Source organism: Henckelia pumila, chromosome 2 (assembly GCF_033568475.1).
Source record: "Henckelia pumila isolate YLH828 chromosome 2, ASM3356847v2, whole genome shotgun sequence".
Lineage (NCBI taxonomy): Eukaryota > Viridiplantae > Streptophyta > Magnoliopsida > Lamiales > Gesneriaceae > Henckelia > Henckelia pumila.
In genome coordinates this window covers 169399879-169423780 of record NC_133121.1, presented here as the reverse complement: position 1 = coordinate 169423780, position 23902 = coordinate 169399879, and the positions used below count along the sequence as shown (strand labels likewise).

At 34.9% G+C, this 23902-nt stretch overlaps 1 long non-coding RNA gene across 1 annotated transcript; it reads right to left on the bottom strand.

Moving 5' to 3' along the window:
- Positions 1-3690: 3690 nt before the first annotated feature.
- LOC140879447 (uncharacterized) lies at positions 3691-4211 on the bottom strand. Its single transcript, XR_012149420.1, has 2 exons — positions 4114-4211; positions 3691-3913 (listed from the first exon to the last, which is right to left on the bottom strand). It is a non-coding gene; the product is annotated as an uncharacterized lncRNA (long non-coding RNA).
- Positions 4212-23902: the final 19691 nt, after the last annotated feature.

Sequence of the window (23902 nt, the reverse complement as noted above, 5' to 3'; positions counted from 1 at the left end):
TTAACCGAAGCATTGCATGACATGGACTATGCTTAGAATTTGAGAAAGTCAAGGCCAAGCAAAATGATTTGTCATACTGCTAAGTTGAACCCGATTAGGAGATTTCAGTTGATAAAATCAGTCTAGAGGCAAAGATTTCCAAGCTTAAAACTGAGAATGATAAACTAAAATTTGAGAATCATCAGTTAAAATTAGAAAATATGAGAATGACTGAACCGATTCTAACTTGGAATAAGTCATCAGTTTAACTAACTGAACTGCAAGAGTCAGAAAAACCATTAGGAGACAAGACTGGTATCGGGTTCAGCGACAAGGACTGCAGATCAATTAAGGATAGTACTCAACTTAGACTGGATATGTGCAAAGGAAAGTACTATCACTTTATCAAGTCAAGTTTAGGAAGTGGACAAAGTAATTATATTCAACAGAGTGAGAAAATTGTTGAGGCTTTCAGCAATGTCAAAAAATTTGGCATAGGATATGTGCCGGAGAATTCTCGTGCGAAGCAAGACTGCAAGTTTAGCAAAGTTAAACACATTTCAAAGACAAACCATCACAACCATGGACCCCACTGATGGCTTGGTCCAAGAACAACAGTAGAACTCACAATGAAAGAAGGATGAAAACTCACACTACCTCACAAGCATACTCACAAACATATCACCTATCTCACAACATGCATTGTGCACATCATTCACTGTATAATGCATATCATCTGTCTCACAAGCACACAAAGAACAAATCACGAACATTATGGGATCCATCCTGTAATCAAACAGTTAGGTTAATTCAAGTATGGATTCAGAAAATATTAATCAATCGAGGACCACGTAAACTGGGTACCATAGTTTAGTTGTTTTCATGCTTGTAGGTGACAGGAAAAGAAAATCGCAAGGAGTCGGTTTAGTCAAACAAAAGATGACTAACTGATAAACAATCAGTTTAAAACAGAATATGGAGTGAGGGAGAACGTCAGTTGAGCAAATTTATCGAAGAAAAACTGTTCAAATTCAGAGAGACATCGACTGAGTTCATCAAGACTCAGCCTTTCTTCCTTTTTTATCTATTTAATTTTTGTTACGATTTATCGATTTTGTTTAATCCAATTTTTATGTTTATTGTTAGGAACATCAGGAAAGGAAATTATCAGAAAGACTTTAGGAATATCATTAATTAAGGGGGAAGGTTGCATTATTAAAAGTGATTAACATCCTGTGGACAAAGCCTCACAGCAACGTATTCAGCAAAACATAAAAAATGATAGACCATCATTTACGACCTGATGAGAAGAATCAGAAATAATAGATATCCTTCTTTAAGAAGCAGTCGATCAAGTAAAATACCATCATAACATGAGAAATCAATGAAGATATTTTGATAATATCAAAAAGGGGAAAATTGTTGGATTATTACATAGTTTTGATATTACGAAACTGATCCATGGAAATCAGCAAAATAATTTTCTCAACCGATGTCAAGAAATACAGATCAAAGACATAAACTGACATAAATATCTACAAGACAAAACGAAGAGATCAACTGAGTTGACCGTTTACTTTAGGATATCAAAGGAGAAGAGTAAACTGAACACAGTTAGTGAAGAATCAGTTTCACTAAGCTATGGAAGCAATTGAATGTGTCTCAACTGAAAATATGAAGATAACTTAATTCAATTTATGGAGCTAAACTGAATCAAGTATTTTTATCTCAACTAATTAATATCTAAAGTGAACAAGAGCCTAAGAGATCTAATCTTAATCAACGGTAATCCTGTGGATAAACTTTCTCGTACAGTACAAAGTGCCGAAAGCAGAGACACCACAGTGTACTATCTTGACAGAGTATGTTTGCGGAAAAGGCAAGCCAACGGTATTGATTTGAATTTAAATAGAGTTGTTGGCCACCATATATAAATACCCATCATTGGAGGCACTTGAGAACGGTACACCTCGACTTATTTGAGATCGATCCAACTCAAAAAGAATTTTCGTATACATAAATATTATAGGTACTTTCAGTTTACCCACATCAGTTGATTAACAGAGAGCGTATTTCAAGATTATATTTGAAGAGACGAGGAACACAAAAAAACACTTCTAGATAGTGAAGGATATTAGTGCACAGTGTTGTAACATGTATTGTATTACAAAAAATGTTGTATAAGTTGAGGTACTGCAAATCTCGTTGTAACAAGAGCAATCATGAACTATGTTCTTGAGTGTTTCTAGGAGTTCTGGGATAGGCAGTGTGTGTAAGTTCTAGTCTTGGAGTAGGTTGTTGCAAGTTGAATGTAATAGTCAAATTCTTCTAGAGTGAATCCTTCCAAGGTAGAAGAATATAACTTTTGGTAAAGTGGCAGACGCTCGCTCCTGCAATTAGTATCAGAGCCAAGGTCATGGGTTCGATTTCCATTGATTTCAAGGATATAAATTATTGAGAGGGAGAATACTGGGGTGCAATAATTGTCCCTTCTTAGTTGAGAGATCGAACCATAGCACTTGGGCTGCTCTGCGGTTTAGAAGATTTGAGTTTCACTATTACCACCAGCTATAGCATTTGATAAAGCAGCATGCGCTCGGTCCTACAGTCTTCCTGATCGTTTTCTTGAGATTTGAATTTATCTTCAACTCAATCCACCGTTTAATTTAGTTAACTTATTGGTTTTAGCATAAATTTGTTATCATATCTAGTTTAAGTATTCATAAAAATAACTTCCTTTATTTAGCTCAGATTAAATTTAAATAATTCATCACCTAGTTAGTAATTAGATAATAGTCCCTGTGTGAACGACTTGAAATCAAATAAAATTATATTATTACTTGATCTAGTTTGCTTGCAAGAATTCTCAACTGAAATTATCCGTTAGTGGGTTAACCTATAGGCTTTCGTTGCAACCTACCGTTAGGTGGAGCGAGCCGTTATTTGGTGGATTGGGATGTGAACCCAACCCAACTATTTTATATGACGGACAGGCCAACATGATGAGCTTAGCTCGTTTTGACACCTCTACATCTTATAATAACTACATTGGTCATTTAACGAATGGACTAAATTGCCCTTCATTAATTTATATGTCAATAATTTACTATTAATAATTACAATATTTCAACTTTGTTTTTTCAATTCAAAAATATCTAAAATATTAATTTATTTTTTGTTGTAACATAAATTATTTATGCATTATCTATGCACACGAAATTTCACGTGCATGGACTAACATGAAGTTACAAGCTATCGCCAAGATGCCTAGTAGTGAACAATATATATCATAGTTCTTATATAGTTGTATTACCTTTCTTATTGGTATGGTGAGTCAAATCATGCACTCACCGAGATTAGAACATTTTGAGACAATTTATTAATAATGTTAAAGAGTATTGCACGAGTAATTTATTTATAATTTATCTGTAATTATCACATCTAATTTGCTTTTAAATTTTTTACTTAGTAAATATCTATTTTTGTCTTAATATATCTTAATATAAGCTTTGGAATATTTAATTAATCATGTCAGTTTTAAAAATACCATTAAAATTAATTCATATCAAAATATTTATGCATATGTATCAATGTATGCAACTAGTACAAGAGAAAATAGTTTGTTTTACTATTCTCTTGGATATAAATTTCCTTAATTTCTTTGTTGAATAACACTTAAATTTTAGAACATATATTAAAAAAGTAAATATATAGAAATTATTAACTAGGAATTTAATAATTTATTAATCGCAAACAATTTCACAAGTGCATTTGCTGCGGTTTTTGTGTCTAACATCCACACATTTAATTTTACTGGGAATTTTGCTTGCCGGAAATTGGCCTAATACAAGCAAAAAGCAGTCATGGTTTCCTTCCACACCGCATGAACCTTCTCTTGGGATACTGGCTGGGCAAAATTTGAATTCTTTCTGTCCTGTCAAAAATAAATAAATATATTAATTATGGCATTACTTCGAAAAAGATAAATAGTGCGAATTAGTAATATATACTAGAATTAGGGTGTACAACCCATTTTTTTTAACGAAAAACAAAGAAAATAAATAAATAATGAAATGAAAAAAATACGAAAATAATTTTTTCGTAAATAAATAATATATATATGTAGATATATACCGGAAGATGAGACTAAAAGAGTTGCGAAGAGCATGATGGAAAATTCAGAAAGGTATTTCATCTTTCTTAATTCTCTTTATAAAAAGGCTCTAGTTATATTTTATTTTGATGTAAAAAAAAGTTTGCTATAACAACACTCTTATAGGTGTAATTGTCGATTTATAAGGAAAGTGCTATTGGGTTATTATAAGGGACAAAATTTAAATACAATTCGCATATTTGACTTACTAAATAACACTGATTTCATATATTCTCGTAATATTATTATTATTATTATTATTATTATTATTATTATTATTATTATTATTATTATTATTATTATTATTATTATTATTATTATTATTATTATTTCTATATATACTATATTATTAAAATTAAGATCTTTTAATATCATGATCCGTTATTATATTATAAAATTTACCATAAATTAATTTAATACCTTTTTAATAACTCTTTCATTATGGAAAATTTATATTTTCTGGTTGAAATTTATATATAAACATGTCAATTTTGTATTATTTATTTCACCATTTATTTTTTAAAAAAATTTCGTTCAAAAAATTGATTACACAAGCACACAATGCGTGCATCCTAGTACTATTTATTATTATTATTATTTTCATTATTTATATATATACTATATTATTAAACTTAAAATATTTGAATATCATGATCCGTAATTACATTAAAAAATTTACAATAAATTAATTTAATACTTTTTTTAATTATTAGCTCTTTAATTAGAGAAAATTTATATTTTTCTGGTTGAAATTTGTATATAAATATGTCAATTTTGTATTTTATTTATTTCAACATTTTTTTTAAAATTTTCGTTAAAAAAATTGATTACACAAGCACGCAATGCGTGCATCTTAATACTAGTTGTTGTTATTATTATTATTATTATTATTATTATTATTATGACATTGATATTCACACTCTTTTTTTTTAAAATACACTACATCTTTAAGTTTTTATGAAATAAATTGACAATCATATGCTTTTCTTCGTTATTCTATTTCAAGTATGTATACTATATTAATGATGGATTGATTAATTTCTAAAAGCTGATGCAAGAATTAAAAATTTCAATTATTTACCATAAATTTATATCAAGTACACATAAAAACATAAATAGAAAATTCGTAAAAAAACATATATAGAAAAAGTTTTAATTTTAATATTTCATAATATTTTTCATATTTCATCCCAAATCATTTGCAGGTTTTGCAAATAATTAATAATTATTTTCAGAAATAATTTAAACTATTAGGGAGTAAAATTTTTTTTTAATTAATTTCAATTTTAAATAAAATTTATGTTAGGAAATCTAATATCTGAGTTTCGGTGCTTGACAAACAACTCTACGCATCAATTGTTGAGTAACAGAAGAGAAGCAGTAGCTGAAGAACAGTAGCAGTAACAACAGAGCTATAAAAAAACAAGTAGGAGCACAAGCTGCCCAGTGGAGCAGAATGGATCAACAGTAGTTAATAGTAGCAGGGCTAGAGGCAACAAATCAGAAGACAGAGAATAGCAGAAGCAGAAGAGCAGAAGCTCTCTCTCTTAACCAGTCAAATTCTATTAACCTCTAGACAAGGTCTCTAGTACACTGAATAGACTTCGACTTATGCAGCCGCATTGTACCTTCTCTCAGTGAACTAAAGGACAAGAAAACGGCTACAAAGCAACATATGTATTTGAATATTAGATTACTGTTATCTTGCACTTATAAATAGAGGCCACAAGGAGCAGAAGAAACATCATGCTCATAAGAACTCACACCACTAAAAACTTAGCAAAAGCAACTGAACACTTTCAGTTGTTAAACACATACAAGAAGAGTTCGACGTTTAAAAAAAACATATACAGAAGCCGAAGAATACCATCACACACATCAAGTCTATCAGATCTCTTAGGATCATTTTGTGCTTAGTGTTTGGTTACAATCATTGTATTCTTACAGTTGAGCTATTGCATACCTCTGTAACCTGATTTGAGCTGAGGTCTGGAACTAGTAAAGAGTCTAGGAGTTTTAGCAATAGGCAACAGTGTAAGTCCTGGTTGAGCTGGGTCATCGTGTCAAAGTATTCTAGAGTGATACCTTCTGGAAACAGAAGAAGGGGTGACGTAGGAGCAGTTGAGTCTCCGAACATCTAGAAACAAACAACTATGTTATTTGATGCTCTTTACACTTCCACACACACACACTAGTAGAGCCAGATTATGTAGTTCAATCATCTAGTTGACTTTTTTCCGCACAATCGTGTTCCTGTTGGTTGAATCTCATAGATCAGTAGAAGGAGGAGAGTTCAGTCGCTCACGCTACTGAACTCACTACTAGAGCAGTTATCTCCTACTTCAGCTTAGAATAAATAGTAGCTCACTATTTTTTCCACTCCAGTAGTAGTAGCATTTTGATCCTGACAAGTGGTATCAGAGCGAGACTCCTTTCTCACCCCTGGACAACACATCATAGTAGAACATCTTGTTTAGCACCCGTGACAGCTGCATTCTCTAGGAGACCGAGGCCTAAAATACTTTTAAGAATTTTTAACAGAATTTGATCTGGATAGAAGAAAGCACAGATGTTGAACTAAAGATAACCATAAACAACTGATGTTTTTTACAAGCCAATCTAGAAGAAGATTCAGTGTGAATATCAACGAGTGCCTCTTTGATCTAAGCAGGACTGGAAGACAGCATTTCGGATCAAGAATAAGCCTTATTATCCCTTATCTCTTAATTTGTTGCATTTTTTTTATTTATAATCGTAGAGAATAAAACATAGCAGGAAACTTAAATAGATCTCATTTTTTTATTCCTAGCTATACATATCTCCCTAAGGATAGCCTTTTTCCAAGAATCTATCTAGAAACTAGATCTCCTAGTGGATTTTCTAGTAATTCTGGATTAGTAGAAATATTACAAAAACTTTGTACCTCTTTATGAGTGAGAGGAGGTGGATGCCTTTAGGACTGAAGACTTCTTCAAACTTGGTCGTCCCCAGTAGTCGCTTATACTTCTCCAATATATAGTGCCTCTCCTCAAGATAGATGGACAAACAATACTTAGTAAACTGGATGTTCGTTTCCAACATACTTATCCATGTTGCAAGTTCTCTCTTTAATTTTTTTCTTGAGAATGTGCATTTCCATGTTTAGTTATGCTAAATGTAAATCATTCTCTCTCTTATAGACGTTAATTGAAAATATGATGACTGTTCGCATGCTCACATTTTCCATGATGTAGGAGCATTAAAGAGTGTCATGAATACGAAGATATTTTTTTATTTTGAATAAGTCAAAACGCTTAGACATGTCATATCAACACTCACGACAAAAGTAGATGTCTTTAGCAGGAGCATGTCCAGAGTACATCTAGAGCTCAACTAAGTTTCAGTAGGAGCATTGTTTTAAAAGGGGGAACACCAGTAGAAGATAACCAATCTAAAGAATTGGATCAAAGCTTATAGATGAGGAAGTTATTAACGATTGGAAGAACAATAGCAATACAGTAGACTTATCTAGAGCTAAACATCTTGTTCATCATTTCGGTCTACCACATTTTCAAAAAGGACCCAAGATTGAGTAAAGTTGGATAACAGTATTCAAAGAACATGTCTCGACCAAATACTAAGCTTTCCTACTTCTCATCTTTTAATTTTAAGCTCTAATTAGCTTTATTAATCTCTTTTACTCCATTTGCTTACTGCATTACTTCATGCAGGATCAATGAATGAAGAACTGTCTATAGGTAGACAAGACAAGCAACTATATCCTATCCTCTTCCTCTTGATGATACTTCAAATAAAAGAGTTTCACCTTCTTCGCCTTCCTCAGACCAAATGGAGACTATTGAAATTTGCCTACTCCATCTGCCTTTCCAGATCACAAAGTGTGCGAACCAGCTATTGATCCAGGGACTTCTTCTCACCAAATCACTCATTTGATCCCTGAGAAACCATATCTAGTGACAGCTGCCTCGATTCAATTATCTAAGGCGATCTTTGAAGTCCAATTGGACAAAGTGCTCACTCAAGAAGACTTTGTTGAGTTTTGACAAACTGTAATAGACAAAATTGATGTTGTATCTTCTTCTATTCAGCATAAGAACAATCTACAACTCAGAGTAAATGCTTATGTAATGTGTATAATTGAACGTGTTCATCATGAAACTCAAGATCAGCTCCGTGAAATGAATGCCACCTTTTTTACACATCTCATAGTTATTCTGGATCTTCTCAATGAAGCTAGTGATGCCAAAAACAGGGAAAAGGAGATTAAGTCTGCTAAAGGAAAAGGAAAGAAATAACAAAGAGTAGAAGTAATGTTACATCTTAGAAAAATCCTCGTTATCTGAAGTTCTCTTGATATACAAAAAGATTTTTTGATCTACATTCTTCAGTCTTATCCTTAATAAAGTGTTTGGTTTTGACGTCACCAAAAAGGGGTAATTGATAGTGATTAAATTCATAATTTTGGTGATTAGTATACAAGATCGGATCAAACAAAACCAAGAAACGAATCTACGGTAAATTGATCTTGCAATCGAGTATATCATATCAGATCAATTATACAAAGGCAAACTAATCTGAACGTTTTTAAAAATCAGACAAGCAAGCAATTGATTTAGATCGATCAAATAAATTCATACCAAACTTCATTTAGAAGACATAATCGGCGAACATGATAGATCTAACATCCCCAAAGAAAATCAGTGAACCAGATCATATCGAATCTACGAGCTCCTAAGCTCTAAGACAAATAATGTTGTTGGAAATGTTAACGTTGGCCTTCGTACTCAGCAATAATTCAAATATTCCCCTACATTTTGATGCGATCATGGATGACTCACATGTTGAAAAAGTAGCTAATGAACTTAAGGATCCATTGGAATTTCCGCAAGGACCAATCACGAGGGGGCGGAGCAAGAAATTTAAAGAAACATTTCAAACTTTGATGACAAATTATCTAGATGGAGTTGTAGTTTTTGAAGATAAATTTGGAGTTTGTTTTAATGTCATTAAAGTTGGAATATGTCAAGAAAATGAAGAAAACAGAAGAAAACAAGACGAAGCAAGAAGCGCCTCTGCGCCTCCATTTTGCGCATTTGCGCTTCAGCGTACACAGGAAAGCTCTTCTGCACCATTCATGAAGCGCATCTACGCTAGTTTGTCTAGGCGAAGAGCATCTGCTCTTGGTAAGTAGTGCCTCTGAGCTAAGAGATTTCACGTTACATGATTGAAGTGCATCTGCGCTTGCGAAGAGAAAGAATATTTTGATTTTGCGCATCTGTGGGGGTTTCTAGCACATCTACGCTTGTTTGGGAATTTCACACAGCACGACGCATTGTGTATGTTTCAGATTTTATTAGTATTTTTGATATTTTGTTATTTTGAGAGTTAAAAAGCCATTATGAAACTATCTTTAGGTTATTTTGGTATTAGTTTTCAACTAGAAAATCTATAGGCTAATTCTATTAGGATTCTTAGTTAGTTTTTTTAATATATTGTAAATGTTACATTAATGAAAAATACAATTCATATTTTGATTATTCAAATTAAAATTCTCTCTAAAATTTTGCTTGAAACTTTTTAGCTTTATTTCAAAAATCAAACTTATCAAAGTTCATAGCTTTGTGGTATTTGTCGATTGTTCTTATTCGTGGATTGTCAGAAACAAGTTTTCTGAAGGTTTTGTTGTGATCAATTGTTTATCTCGTGAATAACTGTTGCTAGTTTCGTTGTAAACTAGAGGTGGATTTTAAAAAATTATTACTTCTTTCAAGATCGAGAAAATTTCTTTGATTTCATTTTGTTATTGAATTGATGGTGCGATACGTTATAATCGTGTTTGCTTTTCATACAACAAGAATTCATATCAGTTGAAATCAAGAGCTAAGGTTTGAAACAAGAAAGTTTTCAATATCTTTGTTCCTATCCCTTCTTCGTGTTTTTCTTCTTCATCTTTCGTTCTTCGTCTGCGCCTATTATTTTTTAAATATTCAGAGTCATTTTTGTCAATATTGTTACCCAAGTTTTGTGTCTTGCGCTACAATTTATCTATAAAAAAATTAAAAAAAGAGTGAAAATCGGTCAAAAAAATAGAAAGGACCGAAAGCTTCAAAAAAAATTAAAGGAAGCAAGATAACTTGTGGTCAATTCTTCGGTATTTGTTCATCCTTGGGTGCGAGTCAAAAATTCAAAATTGTCCAAAAATTTCTTCTTCTTGTTTTTGTGCGGTCTACGTGAGTCAATTTTTGAGTGTCTACAAGTTTTGAACTTGAGAGTTGGATACAGTTCAACACAAAGAAAAAGCCTTTTCATAAATTTTGAGTGAAAAAAAAGATTGTTTGAGTGAATTCTTTTGGAGTGATTTATGAAATTTTTGGGTGAGAAGTTTTTTTTACTAACCGTTTGTTGCAGGTACAATGAGTTCTAATTGCCAAAATTTTTCTCAAGGTCAAATCGATGAATTATCCAAGATAATGATGGCGGATTGGGGCCAATACATGAGAAATTAAGCCAGCCCGAAGTAAGTGGTAGTAGAGGTAAGAATAAAATAAACTTTTTGAGGAAGAGGATGATGAGAGTTTGGGTGAAAATTGGGATAGAAATAGGCGAGGTCAAGAAGGTGAAAGAAATAAAAAGGGAGCGATGAGAGGGAGATACGTAGATGAGGGGTATAGAGGATGGAAATATTAGTGGTATTAAGATGAAGATTATTTGTTTCATGGGAAATTTGATCCGGAGACATATTTGGAGTGGGAGATGAGAGTGGAATCTGTGTTTGATTGTCACAATTACACTGATTTAAAAAAATGAAGTAGGCGGTTGTTAAATTTGTAGATTGCGCTCTTATTTGGTGGGATCAATTAGTTACTACTAGAAGGAGAAATTGTGAGAGGCCTGTTGAGACGTGGGATAAGATGAAACAAATTATGAGAAAACAATTTGTGCTTAATTACTATTATCGTGATTTATTTAGTCGACTGCAAAATTTGAAGCAGGGTTTGAGGAGTGTGGAGGATTAATATAAGGAGCTGGAGATTACTATGATTTGAGCTAACATTGAGAAGGACCGTGAAGAAACCATGGCTCTATTTTCAAGTGGTTTGAATAGGGAGATTTAAAACCGAGTGAAAATTCGGCATTGCATAGATCTTGAGGAGATGGTGCAGCTTTCTATGAAAGTGGAACAACAACTAAAGAGGATGAATGGCGGTCGAATGTCCTCGGATGGAGGATCTTATACTCCTTGGCTTCCAAACGTTGTCAAACGAGAGGATGTCAAGCCGGTGTCCAAGACAAAAAACTGACACCAAGCAAGAGACACCAAAGCAAGGAGTGCAAGATAAATTTGAAACTCCTATTAATCGATCTAGAGATATTAAATGCTTTAGATGTCAAGGCGTTTGCCATATTGCTAGCCAATGTCCAAATAAAAAGTTGATGATTGTGAATGCTTGTGGTGAGATTGAATCGGAGAGTGAGGAGGATGTTGAAAATTATGATGATATGTCATCGTTGAAGGATCCTGATGATGAGGGATATGGGCGGTTGTTGGAGAAATTTTGGTGAAGAGGAGAATTTTGAATTTGCAACAAAAGGAGAATGAAGAAAATCAAAGATAGTGTATCAACTACAGTTTAATTTCAATATCCCTATTAAAAATCTAGATGCAGTGATATTTGTAGAACGATGTTCCTTAAAGGTTCTATTAAAGTTATATACTCTCCCGAGATATATAAACAATTAACAGTGTAGTTTCTATTGATCCTACCCAAAATCCCCTCTCGCGAGTGCCGGATTCTAAGTAAATATAACAACTCAATTTATGGCCAGTAAATAAAGAAGACATTCAATTCTAGAAACACAATTAATCTATAGAAATTCAATTTATTAAAATCAAAGATTCATGAATATGTCTCAACCAAGCTACGTCAACCTCTAGACTAGAAAAGTTTAGTTCATGCTCAAATTCATAAAAAACCAAATCATGTTCAATATCTCAAACATAATTCAATAATAAACGGAAAATAAATAATAAGAAATAACAAAGCCGTAGTCTTTCTTCCGTGTCCGGTCAAAAAGTCTTCGTCTTCGTTCCAAACAATCTTTAATTCTTGATCCCAAAATCTCACAAAAGTGCTCTCAAGAATATTGTGTGTATTGGCGGCTGATAAATCCTCTCTAAGACTCCGAAAAATCCCTTAAATATGACCTACAATCGTTCAAGATAAGACCAAGAAAAATCCCCAAGGTTTCCATAAAAAGTCGGACTTTTTAATTTCTGAACGGCAATGGCGCGGGCGCGCGGTAGAACAGGGCGGGCGCGCCTTCACTTCGCAACTTTGGTCTTCAAAAATTCTTCAGGCAGCGCGGGCGTGCCTTCAGCTCGAATTCTCTTCCACAACTCTTCACACACAGCGCGGGCGCCCCATCATTCGGCGCGGGCGCGCCTGGACCTTGAATTTAGCCTTTTTCTTCTCTTTTTCAACTCTTGATTCTCCCTTTAAACTTCCATCTTTTAGGCTTAATTCCACTTAAACGCATCAAAGTCCAAAACTTCCTACAAACACAAAAACAACAACAATTTCACGCAATATCTACCAATAAATCCCAAAAGTCAAGTAAAACCATATACAGATTAAGTGCACAAAATGCACTTATCAAAACCCCGGAGGATTCAACAAATTTTTATTGTTAGCATACGAAAAATTTTCATGATTACGCAAACTAGGGTGATAATTATTGGGTACAGGATTACCTCTGTAAGCACCATAACCTCTCTGATTTATGTACTGCACTTGTTCAAGGTAATGAGATTCGTCTATAGCACTCGTAACACCTGCTGGTTCTGCAACACTCACTTTATTCAACGCGGCCACCTGTGTAGTCAGTGTAGATAATTGAGCAGTGATAGATGTGAGAGGATCCACTGCATACACTCCAACTGACTTCTTGACTCTCATACGCTCAGATGGCCATTGAAAACTATTGATTGTCATCTGTTCCAACATATCGTAGGCCTGTACAGGGTCCTTCGCAAATATGGTACCTCCAGAAGCAGAGTCCACAGACATCCTTGTAGGCGCATTTAGTCCGTTGTAAAACCACTCGATTTGTTCTCAATCTACAAAATTGTGGTTAGGAAAACGTCTTAATAATTCTTTATACCTTTCCCATGCCTTGTAGAGCTGTTCAAAATCCATCTGCCTGAATGTGCTGATCTCAATCTACAGTTGGGTGGATTTGGCAGGTGGAAAATATTTTGCAAGAAATTTGACCGCCATATCCTCCCATGTAGTAATGCTCCCAAGCGGCAGTGGCTGCAACCAACTCCTTTCTTGATCCCTAAGAGAAAAATGAAACAAGCGTAAACGTATAATATCATCAGACACACCATTAATTTTTACCGTATCAGATATTTCCAAGAAAGTGCGTAGGTGTAGGTGAGGATCAGCAATGGTGCTCCCATTAAATTGGTTCTATTGAACCATGTTGATCAAGGCCGGCTTCAATTCAAAATTGTTGGCGTTAATGGTCCCTCGAGCGATTCCAGAATAGTGAGCCTGGATCGTTAGCCGGAAGTGATCTCTAATTGGCACCAGGAGATCTTGATTTACATTCTCTTCAGCCATTCAATTGACTTCTTCTCTTCTAATTCTTCACAAAGCACGTGCATTATGCTCGATCTCCGGTTCAAACAGTAAAGAATTCTCACTTTGAGATCGTCGCATAGACTACAATTAAAAATAAGAAGAAATCAATTAGTAACTTAAAATAAAATAAAAACTCTGAATTAAACTTAGACTAATTGGTAACAAGACTAAACAAAATAAAAATTTACTCCCCGGAAACGGCGCCAAAAACTTGTTGTGAAAAATACTCGCAACCGTACGAGTGTCAAGTTTTAATATAGTGATAAATTAAGTATCGTTCCCACAGAGAGTAAAATGAAAATATTCAGTTGTAGTAATTAAAATAGTCTAAACTTTATCAAGAAAATCAATGATCAAGAATTTTGCTAAATAAAATAATCAATGAGTTTTTAATATCACGCACACAACTTTCAGATAAAATTAATCAGAGGAAAAATGGTCTAGAGGGTTAGATTTCACCTGGTTTCAACAACAATCAATCCTAATTAATTTATCTTCATGAATTCCAGTCAATTAATAGCTAAAAACACTTAATTGTATTATTTCCCTCTCCCGAGCAACAAATAATATTTATCAACTACAATTCAATTCCAATATCCCTATTAATAATCTACTTGCAGTGATCTATCGCAAAACAATGTTATTTTTTAAAAGCTCTGTTAAAATTATACACTCTCTTGAGTTATATAAACAATTAACAGTGTAAATTCTATTGGTCCTATTTAAAATCTCCTTTTCCGAGTTTTGGATTTCAAATAAATATAACAAATTAATTATTGATCAGATAATTGAAAAGACAATGAATTCTAGAAACACAATTAATCTAGAAGAAACTCAATTCAATAAAATCAAAACTTCATGAAAGCGTCTACACCAGGTTCCATCCGACCAGGAATCATAAAACTTTGTACTTAAGCATGAAGGTACAAGGTTCGATTCCTAGGGAGGGCAAAAACCCACTGCCAGGAGTGGGGAGGTCATGAGTGTGATGCCCGTTGAACCATGCGGTCCGAGCCCATGCTATAGGCTGGGGAGGGATGTGGTGGAAGGACGTGAGTCGTTACAAAAAAATTTTATGATTCCTGGTACCATTGAGCTAGCTAGCTCAATGGTACCAGGAATCATAAAAATTTGTACTTAAGCCTGGAGGTACAAGGTTCGATTCCTTGGAAAGGGCAAAAACCCACTGCCGGGAGTGGGGAGGTCATGAGTGTGATGCCCATCGAACCATGCGGTCCGAGCCCATGCTATAGGCTGGGGAGAGATGCGGTGGAAGGACGTGGGTCGTTACATCTAGACTCTAAAAAATTAGTTCATAATAAAATTATGAATAAAACAAATCATGTTCAAACATCCAGACATATTCAGAAGTAAATAAATAAAAGATAAAGAAAACAAATACGTCGATGTGATGTCGTGTCAGGTCTATCGATCTTCGTCTTCGTTCTTCAAGTAAAGCTCCAGAATTCCTTAAGAAATCACATGATTAAATTTCCAAAGTCTTTCTCTGATTCACGTACGTGTGTGGTGGCTGATTCCTAATCTCATACTTCAATTCCCTTTTTATACTATCACGCCAAAGCCCAATAAAAATCCCATTAAAAATACAAAAGTTTCATTCCTGTTATAATTAAAACACTAATCAGCGACGGGCGGGCGCTCCACATAGCTACGCGTGCGTGCATGAGCTTCTGATTTCAATTCTCACATCTTCAATACACATGGCGTGATTTCTCTTTCTCTCCTCTTCTTTAGCGCTTGAAGAAGCGCTAACAATGAAACTCCTTAAAGCCCACTAAGAAGGCCCAATTCCTTTAATCATTTCTTTTCTTTCCTATACTTCTCTTCTTTCTTTTCTAATTCTTTTTTTTCTCTTCTCAAATTCTTATTTTTCTTCTCTTTTTCACAATACTTCACTAATTTCCTACAATCACAAAAATAACAAAACCCACACATAAATTTGCTCGAAACAAACAATTAACAATTAAAATCATATATAAATTAAGTGTATAAAATACATTATCACCATCACGTACAACCCGGTTCATCATTCCAGAACAAAGCATATTGATATACGTCATCACTTCATCAGAGACCATGTTCTTAAGAAGGATATTCATCTGGAATACATTTCTACCGATCTACAAATGGCAGATAACTTTACCAAACCTCTTTCGGATGCTAAGTTTTCCTTCTTTCCCAATATTCTTGGATTAATTGATTTAAGTTAAATGCTTTAATTTAGGGAGAATTTATATGCTTATTTTTTTATCTTGATTGATCTTATGTGCCTTTTTTATCTAATATTTATGCTACTTGTCAATGAGATATGTCAATACAAATCAGTGCAAATAGTAAGAAACAACAGAACATGATTTGAAATTTTATTCATAACAAACATTACATTGTCTTTTCTTGAGTTCAATCACCCGCATCCACACCTTAAGCCAAGTATACAGTGGCCCTACTGCGGAATTGCTGAACTCATCAGATTCAGTAATTTTTATAAGAGTTTGAACTCATTAGAGAGCATTAGATAGAGCACATTTTCCTCATGGAAAATGAGCTCAGATCGAACAAAACCGATCTTTTTCCTGTATTTTTCCTTCTTGAATGCCAGTTACCTAGCATCAGTTTCCTTTCGAGGAGGAAGCAGATCATATTGACACATTCGCAACTCCTTGATCTTGAACCACATGGACAACGTATTCTCCAAGACCATGTCCTCCATCTTATTATTTCTGGCTTCCATGTATGCTTCTCCAAACACCATAAAGTCCATTGATTGCTTTAATATGTTGTCTTCTTATTTGCTTGAATATGATGTTGTGTGTTTTAACCTTACTCGCTTAAATGTTACTTATAGTCGCAAGTTTGGACATTCCAAGAGTCCTAAGTCAGTCTGTATTTTCCTTTAATGATTGGGATACCCATGTTCTATTAATTCAAAATTATAGGTGACATTGTTTTTATTTTACCGCATATTTGTACTTTTTATCTTTTCAAAATTTAAAATTTTGACACGAGGGCTGCCAGCTGTACTGACCCATCTCAGAATCACTAATAAATCAAATCTTAAGCATACAATTAAACTAAAAGACAATAATCAGAAAATCCAGCAGAAACTTAAATAATTCAACTCAAATCCACCGACAGAATACAACCGGCCAAGGAAACACTTACGACAAAAGCTATACAACCCAATCAAAGATAGTACTAAATCCCATAAATAAACCTGGTACAGTACAAATCCACCCTGCTGCTCAACGACCGCTGCCACCCGATCCATCCAACCTATGTCATGTCCCGTGGAATGGGGTGTCCAGAACAAAACCAAGGACGTGAGCATAAAACGTTCAGTACGAAAACATGAGTATACAAGTTCTATGAATGTTAATGCAAGTGAAGGGTACCTAAACCTATATAGAATACTGCTCAGTCAAAGATGCCATGGTATGTAGCACGCTGGACCGTCGCATCAGGAGGTGGCCCATGACCGCTTTAATCGGTGCGAATAAATTCAACTGGCAAGCGTACCAGGTCAAGTAATAATATAGTGGACAAAGGTCCAAGTGTCGAACCCACAGGGACTGTAAATATATGATTACCAAAATATATTTATTTCTACTTAATCTAGACTAATGAATAAAGATGATTCAGATTTTTAACTAATAAATAAAATTTCAATTAAAATTAAATTAATTAAAATGCAACAAAAAACTTTGGATTACTTCAAATTTGGGAAAAGTTCGATCAAGGACTCACGTAGGTACCAGACAACTCATGTAACAAGAAGTCGATCTAAGACATCAGACTTAATCTTAATTCACGGAAATTTTCCTAATTCGTTCGAAGGACTATTTCTAGAACAATCAAACCTATTCAAATATTGATGAACTAATCTTTCGTAATTCTAATCAAATTTGAATGCATGAATAACTGTGAAAATTCAGTAAACACCTAAACCGCATAATGAAACCGAATTCTATTTCTAGTCAGTTTTACACAATGTTGAATATCAAAGTGATCGAATTCGAGACCTCCTCTGTCGACTTAGAATCGATTAACAAGCAAACAAATAACTGGCCAAGAAATTTGTAAGACAAATATAAATTCGATAAACAATAAATTCAAATTAAGTCTAAAAATCTCAAACAAACAAACGAGTTTTATACATAAATTGTCTGGCTCAATCACGTGGCCTTGATCGAAAGAGAAAACTACTCAAAAATCAATTTCATAATTCAAACAAAGTTTTTGATCATGAATTGAAAATAAAAATAAGAAAAGAAGAAGAAACGAGAAATCTTCTCTCCCAAGTTGTAGTAGCCGCCGTCTCTGAAAATCTGGAACTGGAACCCTTATTCTGATGATTAGATTGGTATTTATATGCCCAAGGGTTTTCAAAAGTTAGTATCCTTCCCGAGCAAGAATTTCCTTTTTAAAAAACTCTGCACGCGTATCTCGCTCGAGCGAGCATAGGGTCTCGCTCGAGCGAGCCATCTTCTGCCCGAAGGTGATTTTCCACATCTTGCTCGCTCGAGCGAGCGAGCATAGCCTCTCGATCGAGCGAGCAACATTCTGTCTCGGATGCTTTTTTGGACGTCTCTCTCGCTCGAGCGAGCAAATTTTTTTGCACCGCGCAACGATTTTGAAAAATTCATATCTTGATTTCTAGCCATCGGATCGAGCTGAAATTTGGACAGCAGCTTTAAAACATCATGAATTCATTCTGAACGGTAGAGATCGGATTTGGAACTCTCAAAAATTAAATATGATTTTTCGATCAAGGCTGCTCTGTAATTCACTCTTCAAAAATCCATTTTCCTACAAAATTAACCCGAGGAGTGAAATACACACACATGCACTTAAAACACATAAAAATATATAAAAACAATATGAATGCACATAAAATAGACATAAAAATATCACAAACTAATGCATACAAAATGCACTTATCAAAACCCTTATACTTAAACCTTTCTCGCCCTCGAGCAAGACATGCAAAAACAATATGCAAACAAAAACATAAGTGAGGACGAATCATGAATGTGCACAGCCTCCGAGAAGTTCAAACACAAAACAAAATCACCTACATGCTCTCAACTTTTCATAATACACTTTCGGTTTAACGTGAACGTGTGTGTGTGAAATGTCATTCCAGTTTCATACAACTTAGACCGAATTCGTCTCAAATCGGCTTTGCAACCTATGACAATTTAGTGCAAGTTTTACTTTTCAAGTGTCCACTCCTTCCAACTACCTCTAGACATACCCACTTCTCTTGAGATAATGAATTACACACCTCCGAATTTTGCACCCGGTATTGCTTTAGCCCCAATAATTACCCGCTGACTTAGCTATAACTGGTTAGGATACAAAAAATCATTCTATTTTTTCTTTCTAATCCCCTCGTCTATAGCCCGGATGGAGCATCAATCCCATTTAATCCGCATATTTAGCCATAAATTTATTTTTTTTATAGAATTTTAATCCTTTCAAGGCCCGGATGGAATTGTATATTAAAATTTTATTTTTTTTTCTCTAGGTGCGCCCAAGATCATAAGTGTAAACTAGAGGCTCATCAAAATTCATAGAACACAATCAAGATCCACAAACCACCTATTGCCGTGCAATGGTCAAACAGACAGAAACTTCATCAAATCTTTCGTTACACTCCACTGGTCTAACACAAGTGCTTATAAATATTCACGATTCAACCTACAGTTTCTGATGTCAAGTCAAGAGCAAAATTTTTCAAAAATAAATTTTTTTCAACATAAACTTCATCATCATTGGCTATTATGACTCATCCCACTCATGCAAGACAACACAAACCAAAAAAATGATATGCATGATTACGAACCAAACACAAAAACTAAACCAAATGAATGCAAACAAAATGAACACAAAAGATAATAACCAATGCAATGAACTAGTCTACCCCCCTCATACTTATCCAAAGCATTGCCCTCAATTTTTCAGAACAATGAACAGAATGCAAACAAACAAAAACACCATGAAAATGAAAATAATACTCCCTTGGTTTTTGATTCATTCTCTTCCTTCTTGACTGTATCCTTGGTGATGGTAGCCTCAGTCTCGATAAATCAGCAGGCATCGCAAACTGGCATAGGAAAGAAAACAAAAATCAAACCAAACAAACAAAAACATAAAAACCAAAAATAAAAATAAAAAAAACATAAGCAAAAACACTGGGTTTCCTCCCAGTCAGCGCTAAATTTATAGTCTATAGCCCGACTATACTCCTCTCTTGAGTGGCGAAATTCAAGGTGGTTTATCCACCGTCTGTGAAAAACTCGAATTAGTCCTGCACTTGCATGCTACATCATTAAAAATTTTATTCATTGGACCAATTCCTGCAGACAACTGCACTTGCTGACATGTATCACCAACAACATCAAGCATATCAATCAAACGAATAGCAGAACAAGCTTTCAAAATTGGGCTCTCAGTAGCCGACTTAGACATAGTAAAAACTACTTGTTCATCGTTCAGTCTCAACACCAACTCTCCTCTCGCAACATCAATCAACTCCCTACTAGCAGCAAGAAAAGGACGTCCTAAAATCAGGGGAAACTCTAAATCCTCTACCATGTCAAGAATAACAAAGTCTACAGGATAAATTAAATTATCTATCTTGACTAGGGCATTCTCTACGATCCCTCTCGGATATTTAATAGAACCATCAGAAAATTTGAGAGAGATAGCAGCAGGTTCAATATTTTATATTCCTAGTTTTCGAGCAATAGAATATGGCATTAAATTTATACTCGATCCTAGATCACACAGCACATTATCAAAAGTCAGACTTCCAATATGACAGGGTATAGAAAAACTCCCTGGATCTTGAAATTTTGTTGGAAACTTCTTTTGCAGCACTGCCGAGCACTCCTCATTCACTGTAACCTGCGTAAGATCAGTCAATTTTTTCTTATTTTTCAGCAAGTCTTTCAAAAACTTTGCATATCTCGGCATCTGAGCTAATGCATCTGCAAAAGGAATGTTAATATGCAGTTTCTTGAAAATTTCAAGAAACTTTTTAAATTGAGAAGCAAACATCAGTTGCTTAGCTCTATGGGGGAAAGGTAGGGTAGATATATCAACATTATCATTAACTTCAAATTTTGAAGTCTTACCTTTCTTACCTGCCGGGGAGGAATTTTCAGCACGCGCATCCTCCTTGACTTCTGAGATTTTCGGCCCCTCTATCATCTTTTCTTTGTCCTTATTCTGCTCAGGTGCTTCATACTGTGCTCGAGTCACGACCATAATAGCATTCACGCCTCTTGGATTTGGTTCAGTGTTGCTAGGCAAAACTCCAACAGGAAGTGTGGACAGTTGGGTTGCAATCTGGCCCATCTGAATTTCCAGCTTCTGTAGCGTGCTCTCCTGATTCTACAAGCAAGCCTCAGTACTCGCCACGTACTTCATTATGATCTCCTCAAAACTCGGCTTTTTCTCCTCTTGCTTGGCCTGCCAGTTCTGACTGTAGTTGTTGTTTGAGTTGTATGCCTGCCTTCCTTGATTGCCCATAAAATTCACAGCCTCAACTTCAAACAACTGTTGGTCTTGTTGCTTATTCCCTTGTGCTTGATTGACTGGCGCTTTTTTCATGAGTGCCACTTGGTGTGTCAGCGCGTCAATCTTCGCATTCAGGGCCATTAAAGCATCAACCTCTAGAAATCCAGCCTTCTTCTCTCTCTTCACATCCGGCCACCCAATGTTACTCTCTGCCATGTTGCCAATGATTTCCCAAGCTTCAGCTGGTGTCTTCCTGAATAAGCATCCATTAGCCGCAGCATCCAGCATAGATCGAACCGAATGATCGGTTCCATTGTAGAAAGTCTGGGTTTGCTGGCTTTGTGTGAGATTATGCTGAGGACACATCCTCAACATCTTTTTAAATCTGGTCCACGCTGCATGTAGAGATTCTCCCTCCTTTTGCTTGAAAGATATAATATCTGAGAACAACTTCGCCATCTTAGTAGGAGGAAAATACTTGTTCAGAAAAGTCTGAACAAGTTGGTTCCATGTAGTGATGGAACCCGCAGGTAAATCATCTAACCACTCAACAGCTTCGCCTTGAAGAGAGAATGGGAATAACCGCAGTCGCACTGCATCAGATGTTACCCCATTAACTTTAAACGTGTCGCAGATCGACAGAAAACACTCCAGATGAGCGTTGGGGTCTTCCACAGACATACCCCCAAATCTAGCTTGTAATAGAATCAGCTGAATTATAGAGGGCTTCAGTTCAAAATTGTTCGCCTCAACAGCGGGCGAACGATGCTAGATCCATAACCTTCAACTGGCGGCCTAATAATATCCCAAACAGTACGATTGTCCGCCATCTATCCTAGCACCTGAAAGTTACAAAGAAAAGATAGGAATTCAGAATTTAATAAAAAAAATAAAAAAAAAAATTAAAATAAAGTCTAATCTCAAGAGAAACAAAAATTCTGATATCAAAATAGTCCCCGGCAACGGCGCCAAAAACTTGACCGCTTTAATCGGTGTGAATAAATTCAACTGGCAAGCGTACCAGGTCAAGTAATAATATAGTGGACAAAGGTCCAAGTGTCGAACCCACAGGGACTGTAAATATATGATTACCAAAATATATTTATTTCTACTTAATCTAGACTAATGAATAAAGATGATTCAGATTTTTAACTAATAAATAAAATTTCAATTAAAATTAAATTAATTAAAACGCAACAGAAAACTCTGGATTACTTCAAATTCGGGAAAAGTTCGATCAAGGACTCACGTAGGTACCAGACAACTCATGTAACAAGAAGTAGATCTAAGACATCAGACTTAATCTTAATTCATAGGAATTTTCCTAATTCGTTCGAATGACTATTTCTAGAACAATCAAACCTATTCAAATATTGATGAACTAATCTTTCGTAATTCTAATCAAATTTGAATGCATGAATAACTGTGAAAATTCAGTAAACACCTAAACCTCATAATGAAACCGAATTCTATTTCTAGTCAGTTTTACACTATGTTGAATATCAAAGTGATCGAATTCGAGACCTCCTCTGTCGACATGGAATCGATTAACAAGCAAACAAATAACTGGCCAAGAAATTTGTAAGACAAATATAAATTCGATAAACAATAAATTCAAATTAAGTCTAAAAATCTCAAACAAACAAACGAGTTTTATACATAAATTGTCTGGCCCAATCACGTGGTCTTGATCGAAAGAGAAAACTACTCAAAAATCAATTTCATAATTCAAACAAAGTTTTTGATCATGAATTGAAAATAAAAATAAGAAAAGAAGAAGAAACGAGAAATCTTCTCTCCCAAGTTGTAGTATCCGTCGTCTCTGAAAATCTGGAATTGGAACCCTTATTCTGATGATTAGATTGGTATTTATATGCCCAAGGGTCTTCAAAAGTTAGTATCCTTCCCAATCAAGAATTTCCTTTTTAAAAAACTCTGCACGCATATCTCGCTCGAGCGAGCATAGGGTCTCGCTCAAGCGAGCCATCTTCTGCCCGAAGGTGATTTTCCACATCTTGCTCGCTCGAGCGAGCATAGCCTCTCGCTCGAGCGAGCAACATTCTGTCTTGGATGCTTTTTTTGGATGTCTCGCTCGCTCGAGAGAGCATAGACTCTCGCTCGAGCGAGCAAATTTTTCTGCACCGCGCGACGATTTTGAGAAATTCATATCTTGAGTTCTAGACGTCGGATCGAGCTGAAATTTGGACAGTAACTTTAAAACATCATGAAATACATTCTGAACGGTGAAGATCGGATTTGAGTCTATAAAAAATTAAATATAATTTTTCGATCAAGGCTGCTCCGTAATTCACTCTTCAAAAATCCATTTTCCTACAAAATTAACCCGAGGAGTGAAATACACACACATGCACTTAAAACACATAAAAATACATAAAAACAATATGAATGCACATAAAATAGACATAAAAATATCACAAACTAATGCATACAAAATGCACTTATCAGCTCCCATACCATAAATCATAGACATAACCAGAACCAAATACATGTCATCCATCCATAAATATAATGGGGTTGAGCGACCCCTCTACTGGTTATAACAATAATAAAGGCTCGA